Raw genomic sequence first — 14,734 nt, 5'->3', positions numbered from 1 at the left:
AGAGAGTAGTGGAGATCCAGTCTCTATGGGACGAGCATCGATTGCCAATAGGTGTGCAGGATAAAATGCTTCGCTTATTATTTGGAGATTTTGGGGGATCAAGGGTTAGCTGCCAAGGCTCTAAACAAAGCTTAGCAAAATTCCTAATTCAGCTCCCATCTACATGGGAAGGGGACTTGGTGGTATTCGAGTTCATGCATGTTGGGATCAATTAAAAACAATGTTGAAAGGACTTGGAATGGTTGCTGCCCACCGATATCATATCTGCACGGGAGGAGAAGGGGAAGGCATCCACTGCAACTCCTTCAACCAAGTCTTGAGGATAATTTTGTTGGAGAAAAGCCAAAGTGTTCATGCACTAAAGAATCTCGCTGCAAAAAGCTAAAGCGAGATTGCCTGGAGTGTTGTGAAAAGTGCTCAATTTGTCAAAATCCAAGGAAGTGTATGCGTTCTTTTTATTACATACCAATTGGGCCTCAATTAAATCTTATGACTAAAAGTAACTGTTTTTGTTTGAATATTTGGCGTCACAAGCAACAATGGCTTCTCGAAGGTGCCAACAATGTGGGAAGACGGATCACTGATTTTTGGAATGGATCCAAGTTTTAAGAAGTGAAAGAGTTCTGGGATCCAATGGCATCGTACGAGCTACCGGTCGTTTGCTCCAATCCTTCTTGTACGAAGTTCTACACAACTTTTTCGACTTCTAAGCGCCGTGAAGCTCTACAAAGGGCATCGATGGGATGCAGATACATGAGTCTATGACTTCACCTACACCAAATTCTTGGAGGACATTCGATGCACCAAGCGCATCTATAGGGTGAGTTATAGGTCTATAGAGTTGCTACTTTGTTTCAAGTATCTTCAATTCTGAAGAGTGTGCTTGTGTGGTTAGGGTGTTCCGCGGAATGTATCACTGTTACTCCATTGGGATGGTTTTCAGACCTCTCGAACAACTCAAAAGATTTGTGGGGTTGTTGAGATTTTGTTGCTCAATGCAGGTCCCAACTCTTCAATAAAGGTTTTTCCAGTCTTGTTTATCCCGCAAAGTTGCAAAAAGAGTATAAAGAGCTCTGGTGATGTTTTTGCAACATGCTTAACACCTCTAGTGGACGAGCTTGAGAAATGATTTCTTGATGGAGAGGATGTGATATATGAGTACCCAGTGGAAAAAATATTTGGCAATCCCGAAGATCATGCAAAGTATTGTAAGATACGAGCCATGGTGATGATGGTTATTGGTGATCACCCAGCGCAATGCAAGATAGACATGTTTAAAAATGGAGGAAGTGAATTTTGCAGGCGCGACAAGGCTCAAGAAACTCTCTTGAAAGACACAACAAGTCCAGATGGATGACATGTACATGATGAAAGTTGCTATCAAGCTAGATTTCTGCCATCACATAGAACACTTGGTGAGATGAAAGCTGCCTTGGAAGAAGCAAAGCGATGTTGTACGCAAGTTGAGAAGGAAGCAGCTTGGAAAAAAGCAAGGCTCTTAGGCAAGTCCATTCTTTGGAGACTCAGCAACCTTTATGGATTCGATGTATCTCCTAATTGTGTGTATGATGTGATGCACACATTGTCTTTAAATGTCTTCAAGAAGTACATTGCACATCTACTTCAGAATGTTGATGCTTCTCAAAAGAAAGAGATAGATGTAGCAGTGAGATCTCACCAAGGTGCTGCCATGCTCAATCCAATATGGACGGTGGCCAAATGCTCCGAGTGTTTAATCGAACTCCTTTAAAGCAAAGGAAAATCAAAAATTCATTCAGTGGTCCCTTCCTTTTATCCTGAGGACAGTCAATGGAATTCCTGCATCTTGAATTCCTTCAAAGATGCAGGTTTTGGGATATCCGATTAATTGGCATAGCTCACAGTTTCTATAATTACTCTAGGGATAATGACTGGTGTATTGATGATATTAAAGTAGTAAAAACGCTGCTAAAATCTTGGAGAGTTTGAATGGAAGAATATTTGGGTGCGAATTCTTCTCCCTTGGAACATGTTGGTGGTAATTTTATATAAATGGAGTGAGTTCTAGAATTGGTTTCAATGATAGGAACGCAATTGGATTCAATATCTTTGTTCAACTCTCTTACTTGCTTCTATCCTTATACGCATGTATGGACGTATGTACACACACACACACACACACACACACACATATATATATAGATGCTTGAAGCAAAGATTACATAGGTCTTGAAACATCATGATATGTTCCAATTATGTATATATGTATACATAGTGCGTGTGTTTGCGCGTGCACACACGTACACACACAAAAGCACGCACACACATATATATGCTTGAAGGAAAGATTTGTCACATATGTCTTGAGTTTGTCACATTTGTCATAGAGAGGCATCTTGTTATATTGTTCCAATACAATAACTATGACATTCAAAATTTCTATGCTCCCCTCGTCCCCGCCCCCAAAAACCCTCTAGTGGAAGTGACTATCCCAGGTGGACATTTAAAAAGGAGAAGCGAACTCCTTTTTCTCATTTTTTTGAAAAGAAAATATAGATGGCTATGATTGGTCTCTCTCTCTCTCTCTCTCTCTCTCTCTCTCTCTCTACTATGAGATAGGTCTTTGAGATTTCATTGGATGTTCCTACAACATTTCAAATTCTCCTTTTATCAAGACGTGTGTGTGTGTGTGTGTGTGTGTGTGTGTGTGTGTGTGAGAGAGAGAGAGAGAGAGAGAGAGAGAGAGAGAGAGAGAGAAGATGAAACAAAAATAACTTTATTCTTACCCATGTTGTGAGATATATCTTTTGGGATTGTTTCGATTACATTAAAAATTTTCTTTTTGTTTATCTTCTCTCTCTCTCTCTCTCTCTCTCTCTCTCTCTCTCTCTTTATCCTCCTCCTCCCCATAAGTATTCACTTTTGTTGAAGGCTTGTCTTGTAACTTTTAAAGTCACTTTAGATTGTTCCTACATGCAAGCATTTTGTTATGTCTTCGTCTCTCCCATTGCGTCATTTGTTGGACTTTACATTTCAACAATTAAATACGGCACTTAACAATTGTCCTCCCTCCCCCCTCTCTCTCTCTCTCTCTCTCTCTCTCTCTCTCTCTCTCTCTCTCTCTCTCTCGTTCATTTTAGATTGGCACCCTTGCCTGCCAAAATTTAAGAAATTTATAGATTTTTAAGTATGGCCCACATGTTAACTATTAAAAATGAAAAGAACAAAATATCAAAGGATTGGTAAACGGTCCATCAACTGTGAAATCTCTCTACCCATTTGGGGTGTTCTCTCTCGTTGATTTTAGATTGGCACCTTTGCCTGCCAAAATTTAAGGAATTTATAGATTTTTAAGCATGGTCCACATGTTAACTCTTAAAAATAAAAAGAACAAAATATCCAAGAATTGGTAAAAGATCCATCAACTGGGGAATCTCTCTATCCATTTGGGGTGTTAATATGAGGGTTGGTCTTTGTCGGGCATTTAATCCATTTTCTATGGGTGAAAAACTTTAGCAATCCTTTAAAAAATACACTAATGCCAAAAAATAATATCTTGAAAATTTGAAAAGTGCGTGAACTCAATGGTAAAATCTTTCTTTCTCTTCCCCCCCCCCCCCCCCCCCCCCCCCCCCCCCCCCCCCCCCCCCTCATAAATGTGCATGTGGATGTACACATGCAATGTGATGGTCTCTCTCTCTCTCTCTCTCTCTCTCTCTCTCTCTCATGGTCAATAATGTGGATAACGATCCCTGCATTTGCATGTCATATATGTCCTCAAAGCGAGACAACCCCAAGTCGACGTTAAACGAGCTTTTTTCATTTTCTCAAGCTCTTTAAAGAAATACATACTTTCAAAATTTTCTAAAACATATCAATATTGGTCTTGAAAAAAGCTCCTTAAAAAGATAAAACCAAATATATCTTCAAAAATTACATTTCTATTAAACAAAAAAAATCACTAAAACTTTTCTTTTTTGTTATATCTTCAAAAAGTAAATTCGTCTTAATTTTACATTTGAAAAGGCTTGTCACTTCTTATATTCTAAAAAGGCTCTTCTTACATTCTGAAAAGGCTGTCATTTCTTACAATCTTACCCTTTACTTTTACATTGGTGTTTTTTGAAATAAACAAGGGAGTGACATGTGGACGTCCTCTCCTTCCTTGAAAATTTTAAGCTGCATTATAAAAAGTATAGATAGATTGGTTACTTTTACATTGGTGTTTTTTGAAATAAACAAGGGAGTGACATGTGGACGTCCTCTCCTTCCTTGAAAATTTTAAGCTGCATTATAAAGAGTATAGATAGATTGGTTACTACACGCTAAATTTTTAATGACACATGTATGCTATATAGTAAGTGTATCAAAAGAAGGACTTCCACTTTCACATAGCAAGTGCTTTTACTTACCATATAGCAAGAGCATATGCACTTTTAACTGTTACATTTACTATGTAGTAAGTGTTTTGAGAGGAGGATTGGCTACCTTCAACTAGAAAGTGTTCTTAGTTACCATATAGCAAGGGCATATGCAATAAGAATTACTAGTTCCATTTAGCAATTAATAACTTACCATATAGCAAGTATGCATATAAAAGGGTTTTGCTACTTCTATGTAGCAATTCACTACACCATCGCCCTCTTCGTTAGTGCCATGTAGGAAAAACGTAGTAGGTAGCAAGTTGTACCTAGTCATAAGAAATTGTCATATGGCAACTTGTCAAAAGCTCCTTGTGTTTATCCTCCTCCTCCTCCTCCTCGACTTGCTGCTGCTCATGAGCCACCACCATCACCATAAGGATATTGAATATGATTATTGTGCATGAGCACCCATTGCGTATAATAATATATGAAACCAAGCTTCAGTTGCACGTGTAAAAATGCAAGCTGTTGAACACTTTTTGCCAACTTCATTCTGCAGTGTGATCATTCTCGCACCCTCCACGAATCCTTCACTATGGTACTCTCTCTCTCTCTCTCTCTCTCTCTCTCTCTCTCTCTCTCTCTCTCTCTCTCTCCCCCCCTAGGACAATGAGCTGCGAGTGAACTAGGACCACGATTTTTGGCTCCTAGTTCACCCCTCAATTCACTCCTAGTTTAGCCTTGCAATCGCAAGGAGCAGTGTCAGCTTAATTGGAGCCCTCGATCCCCCCAGAGTGACCCGTGTCATATACTGACGAGGCTAGTCTTTTCAATTGACCGCAATCCCAAACACCAATTCAAATCTCTCTCAATCTCTCTCTCTCTCTCTCTCTCTCTCTCTCTCCCCCCCCCCCCCCCCTAGGACAATGAGCTGCGAGTGAACTAGGACCACGATTTTTGGCTCCTAGTTCACCCCTCAATTCACTCCTAGTTTAGCCTTGCAATCGCAAGGAGCAGTGTCAGCTTAATTGGAGCCCTCGATCCCCCCAGAGTGACCCGTGTCATATACTGACGAGGCTAGTCTTTTCAATTGACCGCAATCCCAAACACCAATTCAAATCTCTCTCAATCTCTCTCTCTCTCTCTCTCTCTCTCTCTCTCTCTCCCCCCCCCCCCCCTAGGACAATGAGCTGCGAGTGAACTAGGACCACGATTTTTGGCTCCTAGTTCACCCCTCAATTCACTCCTAGTTTAGCCTTGCAATCGCAAGGAGCAGTGTCAGCTTAATTGGAGCCCTCGATCCCCCCAGAGTGACCCGTGTCATATACTGACGAGGCTAGTCTTTTCAATTGACCGCAATCCCAAACACCAATTCAAATCTCTCTCAATCTCTCTCTCTTTAAATAAATAAATAAATAAATAAATAATAAAAAATATATATATAAAACCACGATTTTTTGGCTCCTAGTTAACCCCTCAATTCACTCCTAGTTCAGTCTTGCGATTGCAAGGAGTGACGGAGCAACAACGGCTTAGTTTGAGCCCTCTATCCTCCCAAAGGGACCCGTGCCATATAGTGACAAGGCTAGTACTTTCGATTGAGCGCAATCCCAAACACCAATTGAAACACCTCTCTCTCTTTATGTATGATGTGTATATATATATGTGTGTGTGTGTGTGTGTGTGTGTGTGTGTGTGTGTGTGTGTGTGTGTGTGTGTGTGTGTGTGTGTGTGTGTGTGTGTGTGTGTGTATATATATATATTCAACTCGACTTACTTACTTACTCGCTCAACTCCATATATTCATTACATAGAAACTCCCCAAGATACTGGGGGAGATTCCTTGCCCTCCTTATATTAAAGGGGACCCCTTGAAATGTTCCCTTTTTATATAAAAGGGGGGCCCTTCAAGGGGTCGAACATGAGTGGGTGCCCCTAATGTTTTTAGCCTGGGGGTGTGTGCAAATCCCAAACCTATGGTCTCCACGTATTGCACCACCCGACACCCTTTCTTTTCCCTCCAAATAAAGCCCAAGGAACCTATCATTGATTCTCAATAATATATTTACCTTGATATCCTAAGAGTCTCACAGAAAAGCACGCAAGGGCAGCTATGCCACTTGGCACCATCTGATTGGCCAAAAAAGTAGCGAACGAAAGCTAGCCAAATTAAACACACCAACCACTACCATGCATGCAATAAGAGCACAACAACGTAGAAAAACTCATTAATGCATGCTGCTTGATGGGCATCATGCACGCAGGCGCAAGGAGTGGGTGCCGAACTTGAATCAGCTGTAGGGCAGACAAGCAAATGCAGGCATGCAATTCCTTAATGGAAGAGCAAAACCTTTTGTCAAAACCCCATTCTAGGTCCGACCTTGTGGCTTAAGGTTTTGCAGCAAAGAAGAGATTTTTCTATGCTCCTTGTGAAGCATGATCATCAGCTTGCAGGGGATGCATGGAAACAGAGGTGCGACTGAATGTTGTCTTTCACAGGCAATTTCTTCAAGAGAATGCCTTTGCGGATTTGAAAGCCGTCGTCAGATGTGTAGGTGAACTTAAGAATAAGCTCTCATCCTTTCAAGATGGCCATGAAACTCTCAAAACAGACCACTCCATCGCAACGCCAACACGATCAGGACACAACATGTGAGGAAGGCTCTAGCGTGTAATTATATGGGCGTAGCTATCCTGCTCCATGTTTGTACTGCTTGTATGTCCTGATATGCTCTCTATTCATTGGATAACCCTATGCCGCTTATGATGACATCATCTAGTTGTGCATGCATGCACAACCTATTCAATGCAAATCAAGAAGGCCTTCGTTGCTTGCCCTCATCAACAACTTTTGTTGTTGTGTGCGTCTTCAATTCACCCTCTACTTTTTTTATTTCACCATAACTGGCCAGTGGCTGCATGTGAGTTTTTTTAATTTTACCTTATATCCTAAAAGTCTCACAAAAAAGCACACAAGGCCAGCTAAAAACTCTTCCGACTGTTGTACCGCTTGTATGGGCACTAAATTGATTATGCCCTGCCATGCCAATGATGATCCCTAAATTGTGGCAACCGGGACGTGGAGAGCATGTCGTTCAAAGTTAAGCTATAAAGGCTCCCGGGCCAGTCATATTTGGGATCTTCCACAATCAAACTATCTGAGGAGTTGAGGGCTAAACCGAGCACATGCAGTGGATTGCAAAATGCTGACATTTATGGCGGACAAGAGGCAGGGCATGCATGTTGTGTGAATACTATGGATGATGAGGTTGGCCCACCATTGTTCAAACACACTACTATTTTACGATAGCTGCTATGGACATTCCGTTTTGGACAACCAGAAAAGTGTTCTTGCAAAATCTCTGCAACTCATTGAAAGCCAGTTCCTTCCTTGCAAAGGACAATAATGTTTCAGTGTATGCCAATGGGTTGCTAGTGAAAGAAAGAGGTGTGACAGTGGCAAAAATTGCAAGTGTTCCATTAATTGTGCAGATAAAGCCACTCAGAAAACATCAAAACCAAAGCCTAAAATTTTTAAGACAGAGAACAGAGCGTGGAGACTATGATGTCAAGACATCATTCCGACTGGAACCTTCGTGTGTGAGTATATGGGGCAGCTTGTTGATGACATCACTTCATTGCCAAACAGAGATTACCTTCTAAATTCTAGCATGTTGTCCTCCCACAATCCTAGATGGGGAGATGTCTCAAGCCTCCAACTGCCATGTGCTCGAGATCTCTAGCCGGCCAAATAAAGGTAATGAATTCTTCATGTGGCGCAATTACAGTAACTAAAACAAAAAGGTCCCTCCAACACTGGAGGAGAAGCATAAAATCCCCCTTCAACACTGGAGGAGAAAACAAGTATACGAGGGAAGGGCACGTTCCCTACAGTTTATGGAAATTGGGTGAGGATGGTGCCAACTCCCCGCCATACACATGTATGGTTTTTTTTTTTCGGGCACAAGCATGTCGTGCAGTTAATGCATCTCCTTGCTTCTACAATCTATATAATTTGAAAATAATTTTACTTAAAACATCGACTAACTCCTAATTACAATCATGGTGCGAGGTCATTGAGGTTTTGAGGCAGCTTTAAGAAGAGATGGTACAAAGTTTTGAGAATAACCAACGACACGATAGTCAAGGTACATACCAATACTCCGTATTTTGTTTTCTCTACGGTCTACCTACCCTATGCATTCAAGCTCCAAATACAAGTCTATTCTCTCTCTACCTTTCACATTGATTCTCTCTTTTCCTTTCTTCACTTGAAGCTCTCTCTTTCTCTTCTTCCATAAAATCTCTCTCTCTCTCTCTCTCTCTCTCTCTCTCTCTCTCTCTCTCTCTCTCTCTCACACACACACACACACACACACACACACACACATCCAAGTCATGAGTGTATCCCTTGTGAGGTCCTCATCTTGCTAGATTTCAAAACCCTCCGAACCCAATCAAGGCACACTAGTTTCATTCAAAATAGATCGTGGGACATACTATAAAGACCCCCATTGAAGTTTGTGCCCAACCCCCCCCCCGCCCCCCCCCCCCCCCCCTCCTCCCAAAAAAAATAATTAAAAAAATCCCTTTCATTTTTGTTACTTTCCCAAAACAAGATCTCCCTTTGATTCTCCACTTATTTTCATTTTAAAAAACAACCGTGGAACATATTTAGATCGTGGGACATACTATAAAGACCCCGTTGAAGTTTGTGCCAAACCCCCCTCCCTCCCCCCCCTTCACCTTTAAGTTCCACGGGGTCCCAAAGCATGGGATCAATGGCTCTTGTGCAAAATCAAAGGCGCGCGCAAATCTCGGCCGTCGATGGGTAGAAACTAAACTTGGGATCCCGAGTTTAGTTTTTATGTCGAGATCCCGAGTTTACCTTTAAATAGATGTGAAATCACATCTATTTCAACAAGGCGCACACAGTCATGTTGGTCAAGGCGTGTGCCCCCCAAGTTGATGACGAGGGTTCAAAACCTGGCTGGGAAAGCGAGGCGTCCCGAGATTAGGCTGACCTCCCGAGATTAGTTTTTCGAAATCTAAACTCGGGATCCCAAGTTTAGATTTTAATCAATCAACGATCTAGATCGATTGCCATCCCGTCTTTCCATTGGGACCATTGATCCCATGCTTTGGGACCCCGTGGCACTTAAAGGGAAGACCCCCCCCCCCCCCCCCCCCCCCCCCCCCCCCCCCCCACAAATCCCTTTCCTTTTTTTCCTTTCCCAAAACAAGGATCTCCCTTTGATTCTCCACTTCTTTTCATTTAAAAAACAGCTGTGGAACATTTTTATATATAATTATATGGGTCAAGCAACCCACTATAGATTTCCCCTCCTCCAAATCTCAACAAAGTGAGGATTCACTATGGCCTCCAAAGGTAGAGAGAGAGAGAGAGAGAGAGAGAGAGAGAAGCAACCCACTATAGATTTCCCCTCCTCCAAATCTCAACAAAGTGAGGATTCACTATGGCCTCCAAAAGTAGAGAGAGAGAGAGAGAGAGAGAGAGAGAGAGAGAGCTTTTTACGTCGTAGGAAACTATCCCGAGAGACCAAATTGATCTATCCGACAAGATTTGAACTCAAAACCTGGAGGTCAAGAGGGAAATGAGCTAACCTATCTAATACACTTGGGTGATAGAAAGGTTAGCCCATTTTCCTCTTCTTATTCACACACACACACACACACACACCTATCTACCACACTTGGGTGATAGAAAGGTTAGCCCATTTTCCTCTTCTTATTCACACACACACACATTGTGAGAGAGAGAGAGTAGGGTCTAGGGGAGATGGATAGTGGCCCTCTTGGAGGGAGAGATCACAATGGAGAGGACCCAAACTCCCAAAACTAGAGAGAGAGACCCCCTAAAATCTAAAAGTAAAAGAGACTAGAGAGAGGGACCCCCTAAAGTCTAAATGGAAGAGAGAGAGAGAGAGAGAGAGAGAGAGATTCAACGGAGGGGTCCTTCAACTCCCCAATTAGAGAGAAGAGGAGAAAGACAAAAAGTTTGGACCTCCTTTCTCAACTTAACACTAAGGCCTTTTCAGGTCAAAAGAAATTATAGTTCCCTGTCCACGCTGTCCCTCGCCACCCTCCTCCATCGCCTTCTCTTCCTCCTCCACGTAGACGCTCTACACAGCTGCATCACAGACGCCGCCTAGCACAGCTCCATGGAAGGGTGCAAGGACGTCTATGCACTCGATTACAAAATGAAGCGCTACACGACTAGAGGTGAAAGGGACCACCAGTCCTAACCGACCACGTATAGCAGGGCTTGAAGACTCTCTGTTCCCCCTCTGTATCGATGCCAATCGCAGTTGCATGGGGATAAAAGCCTATACCTAACCCTGATGGACCTGCAACCCTAGCGTGGAGAGAGCGGCAGGGGCAAGGAGATGAGCGCGCAGCTACTAAGACAACACGGGGAGAGAGCGGCAAAAAGATGAGAGAGTGCGAGACGCACACACATCCCCTAAACACGCGAACATGCTGAGACAGAAATGAGACAACGGGGGAGACGGACATAGATCCCGCGGCGGGGAGAGAGAGAGAGAGAGAGAGAGAGAGAGAGAGAGAGGATGCGCTGCCACGCACACCACTGGACTAGACCCCCCTTTCCTCTGCCACACTTAGCAAAGGGAATCTATCTTAGATTCTGCTTTTAAGGGCCAAAAAACGATGTGGGGAGACATACCGCAACATACTGGCTCATTCTAAATTAAAACCCCCAACCAGCCAGATACCCTCAGGATATTCTCTCTCCCTTGCTCTCGCTTCCCCTAAAAATCCACGTCATCCCTCGCCCTGCGTGCTCTGGAGAAATGCTGACGTCGGGCGACAGAGAGAGAGAGAGAGAGAGATTGCACAGACGGCTCCCTTTCGCTCAGCGTGGCCCACCCACAGCTCTGTTGCCCTCCCTCTATCTCCCCCTTGCTGCCTTCACCAGCTCCCCTTCTGGGCTACACGCACACAACCCTGCAGGCTGCCACAGGCTTTATTGCTTGGAGGGGTGGGACACTCTAGCCACCACCCCACCTGAGTCCTTCACCTCGCACTGACCTGCAAGAGCCATGAGTGGTCGCCTAGCTGCTCACGGAGAGAGAGAGAGAGAGAGAGAGACCGAGACCCATGCCTATTCCACCCTCCCCCCACTGACGACGCGGCTCTGCCAGCCCTCCCTCAGCTCTCTCTGCCGTACTCCTTGCAGAGTCTATTATAGAGAAGAAGGTCGGCAAAAAGCCGCCCGCCGCCATATTGGTAGAGAGAGAGAGAGAGCATTCCAGAAAGCTCGAGACACAGAGCGATAGCCGCCCGCTGAGGTTCTAGAGAGAGAGCATTGGAGACCCTCTTCTTCTTTCTTGCTTCCCTTGCCGCCGCCTACAAGGAATCCTTTCCAGATTCCTTAATTTAGCCAGACATACCTATATATATCCAACTTCCACTCTATCCCGTGCTGTGCACTTGCTTTCATACACATGGGTCACCGAAATCTTCAAATAGATGCATGAGCCAGCAACAGTCTGCGGATAACTAGCTAACAAACAAGAGGCCATCTTATTGTCCCCTTGCATTGAGTATAATGAAACCCTCTCCCATTGACTAATGTCTAGATACATAGCCCTATGCCACCCTCTCCCTTTACATCTACACGCAGTGATGTATAGCTCAGACGGTAAGGGACCAATACCTTTGAAGTTTGCCCTCCATGGCCGAGAGGGAGCGCACATTGTCGAACCAGGCCCAGTATGATGGGTTGTAAGCAACAGGGGAGGCTGGCACGGTGCGTAGTGTGAATGGTCCCGCCGAGAACATTTCAACAACGGCAGCAGAAGCTTCCCATCCAGGATAGCTGTAAATACCTTCTCAATATCCTCTCCTGGGCTCCCCATTGAGGTCCCCTGCTCTGTCCTCACAAATTTGTATATGGGATATGTCCTGCAGTTCTTGATCCTGTTGGGGACCGCATAATCACCCCATCGTACCTATCCCTCGCCTTGGACACCTCCTCGTCCAACAATTTCTTTACCTCTGCTTCAAACTTGGGTATGGCCTTACTTCATCGCCATCCTCCTCTTCCTGCGGCGTCTTCAATGCCTGCTCGACTAACACCTCCCTCAATTGAAGCATCAACGCATAGGACGGGTTATATGCATTGTCTATGTAGGAGGACACAGGATGATGATCCACGACCTGCAAGAGATCCTTCTCTGAAAACCGTGTTAGGAACAGAGAGGTATCTTCTGTGTAGAGTGTGGCCTTTATCGCCTTCTCCACTATTTTCTTCACTACGGCCTGCATATTCTCCTCCAAATGCCGCAAGTCTATGGCCTGACACAAAGCCACCATGTATGTTGATGACATGAGCTTCAAAATCTCCACAGCTTCTGCAGTCTTCCGTGCCGCAATCAGCCCCAAAGAGTTCACATCTTGGTTATGCTGCTCTGCACTTTGGACGTGTGTTGTAACTGGGTTGGCCAAGTACTCAAGTTCCGAACAGTAAGTTGCCATAGCTATCTCTGCTCCCTTGAAACCATAATCCAGGCTGGGATTTGGGGCCCCCACTGAGATTTGATGGAAATTCTGAATTGTAATAGTCACATACCAGCTCAGAGAATTGTGCAAACATAAGCTTGCCAATGGCCGCCAGCGCAATCCTCATATTATCCATAGAAACCCCAATTGGGGTTCCTTGGACCATGCAAAGCCATGTTACACAACACATCGATAAGCGGGTTATCATTCACAGAATTGCTTTCCCTCTCAATTGCATGTGTAAAGGTCCTGATTACCTCTGTCTGAGGTCCCAACCATTGAGGAGATATCCGTAGAGGATGCCGGTCCTGCTTGGGCTTTGACAGGGGGTCTGTCTCATGTAGCTTTGCTGCTGCCTTCATGTAGGAGCTGCCCTCTAGTAAGAACTCCATCACCGCTGCTGCCTCAATCTGGCCAGGATGGTGCTTGAGCTGATGGGTGAGAGGATCTGTGAACTCAGGCTTGCCCTGCATCACCTCACAGAAGAACGTAGAAAGCACTTCTGAGAGAAGAACAAGGACGTTTGCATCAAAGCAAACATTAGCAGCAACCACGGCTCCGACTGAGGTACCATTAACAAGGGCCATACCTTCTTTGGGCTGGAGCTCAAAGGGAGCATCGACTCCTGCAATCTTGAGTGCTTCTTCAACAGAAACCTCCTTTCCTTCAGATGTGACTGCCCGAGAGTTCGATCGGGCGGTGATAAGACCAACAATGTAGGACAGGGGTACGAGATCACCTGAGGCTGTGATGGTGCCACGAAGAGGCAATTTGGGGATAACATTTGCACATATAAGTTTGCGCATGGCATCGAGGATGTCCCATTGAATGCCTGAGTGCTTTGGCATATTTGATAGGAAGGGAGCATCCATCAGCTCCATGCCCAATAACACCCGCATTGAGGAAGCGGATGAGCTCCTTTTGGAGATCAACAGCCTGATTTGTGCGGTGATGTGAGGTAGCGCCGAAGCCCGTGGTGACACCATAAGTGTCTGTGCCTTTGAGAATGTTGTTGAGAACCCAGTTGGAGCTTTCATCAACACACGGTTTGGCTTCAGCTTCATCAAGCTCAATTACTACGACAGAGGAACGTTGTGTGACGGCAGTGACTTGACCAATCGTGAGGCTGCTGCCGCACAAGACGACCTTCTCGCTCTCCCAGAACTGGCGAATCATGCGGCGGACCTCCTCATAGTGGCTGGTTTGGAGCGCCTTCCCGTAGGGTTTCCAAAATCACCGCTGAGCGGACCTTCCCATAACACGTATTTTCCCATACAGTTGCCTAAACTGCCGAAAAGGGCGAAGCAGCTGCTAGTCTGGTGGGTGGTTGAACCACCCCCCACAATGGCCGCCGTGCATCTTGACCGGGGGGAGAAGGTAACTCACTACCTGTTTACCAGTGACCTACACATCGTGACCTGCAACGGTTGCATTGGAAAGTGGCGCCAACTGCTTCTTCATCAACTCACAGTGCTTCGCACAGGCTACCTTCTCATGGTGGCCACCATATATAAAACTGCAGGCAGAATTGCGCAACACCTGTAGCTGCAAGTACCACGACGAACGGCCCAGGCATTCAACAGTACACGGGCTCGATAGGTTTCTCTCTCTCTTTCTACCTCCCTCTCTCTCTCTCTCTCTCTCTCTCTCTCTCTCTCTCACTCATGAACTCCACAAAAGCAATCGGGCCTGCACACTCCGCTGTCTACTGGAACTCGGGCTCTCTCTCTCTCTCTCTCATGAACTCCACATGAGCAATCGGGCCTGCACAGTCCGCTGTCTACTGGAACTCGGGCTCTCTCTCTCTCTCTCTCTCTCTCTCTCTCTCTCTCTCTCTCAGCCCTTGA

The 14,734-nt window shown here is 44.9% G+C and overlaps 1 pseudogene across 1 annotated transcript; it reads right to left on the bottom strand.

The window, feature by feature from the left end:
- Positions 1-4,274: 4,274 nt before the first annotated feature.
- LOC147453180 (phenylalanine ammonia-lyase-like) lies at positions 4,275-14,114 on the bottom strand (annotated as a pseudogene). The gene is made up of 2 exons (XR_015188952.1): positions 12,043-14,114; positions 4,275-4,750 (listed from the first exon to the last, which is right to left on the bottom strand). The product of XR_015188952.1 is annotated as a phenylalanine ammonia-lyase-like (transcript).
- Positions 14,115-14,734: the final 620 nt, after the last annotated feature.

The sequence above is a fragment of the Adiantum capillus-veneris genome, chromosome 8 (genome assembly GCF_014529385.1).
Source record: "Adiantum capillus-veneris isolate H3 chromosome 8, ASM1452938v2, whole genome shotgun sequence".
NCBI lineage: Eukaryota > Viridiplantae > Streptophyta > Polypodiopsida > Polypodiales > Pteridaceae > Adiantum > Adiantum capillus-veneris.
Note: the sequence above shows the minus strand (reverse complement) of the source record. Positions and strands in the feature narration are given on the sequence as shown.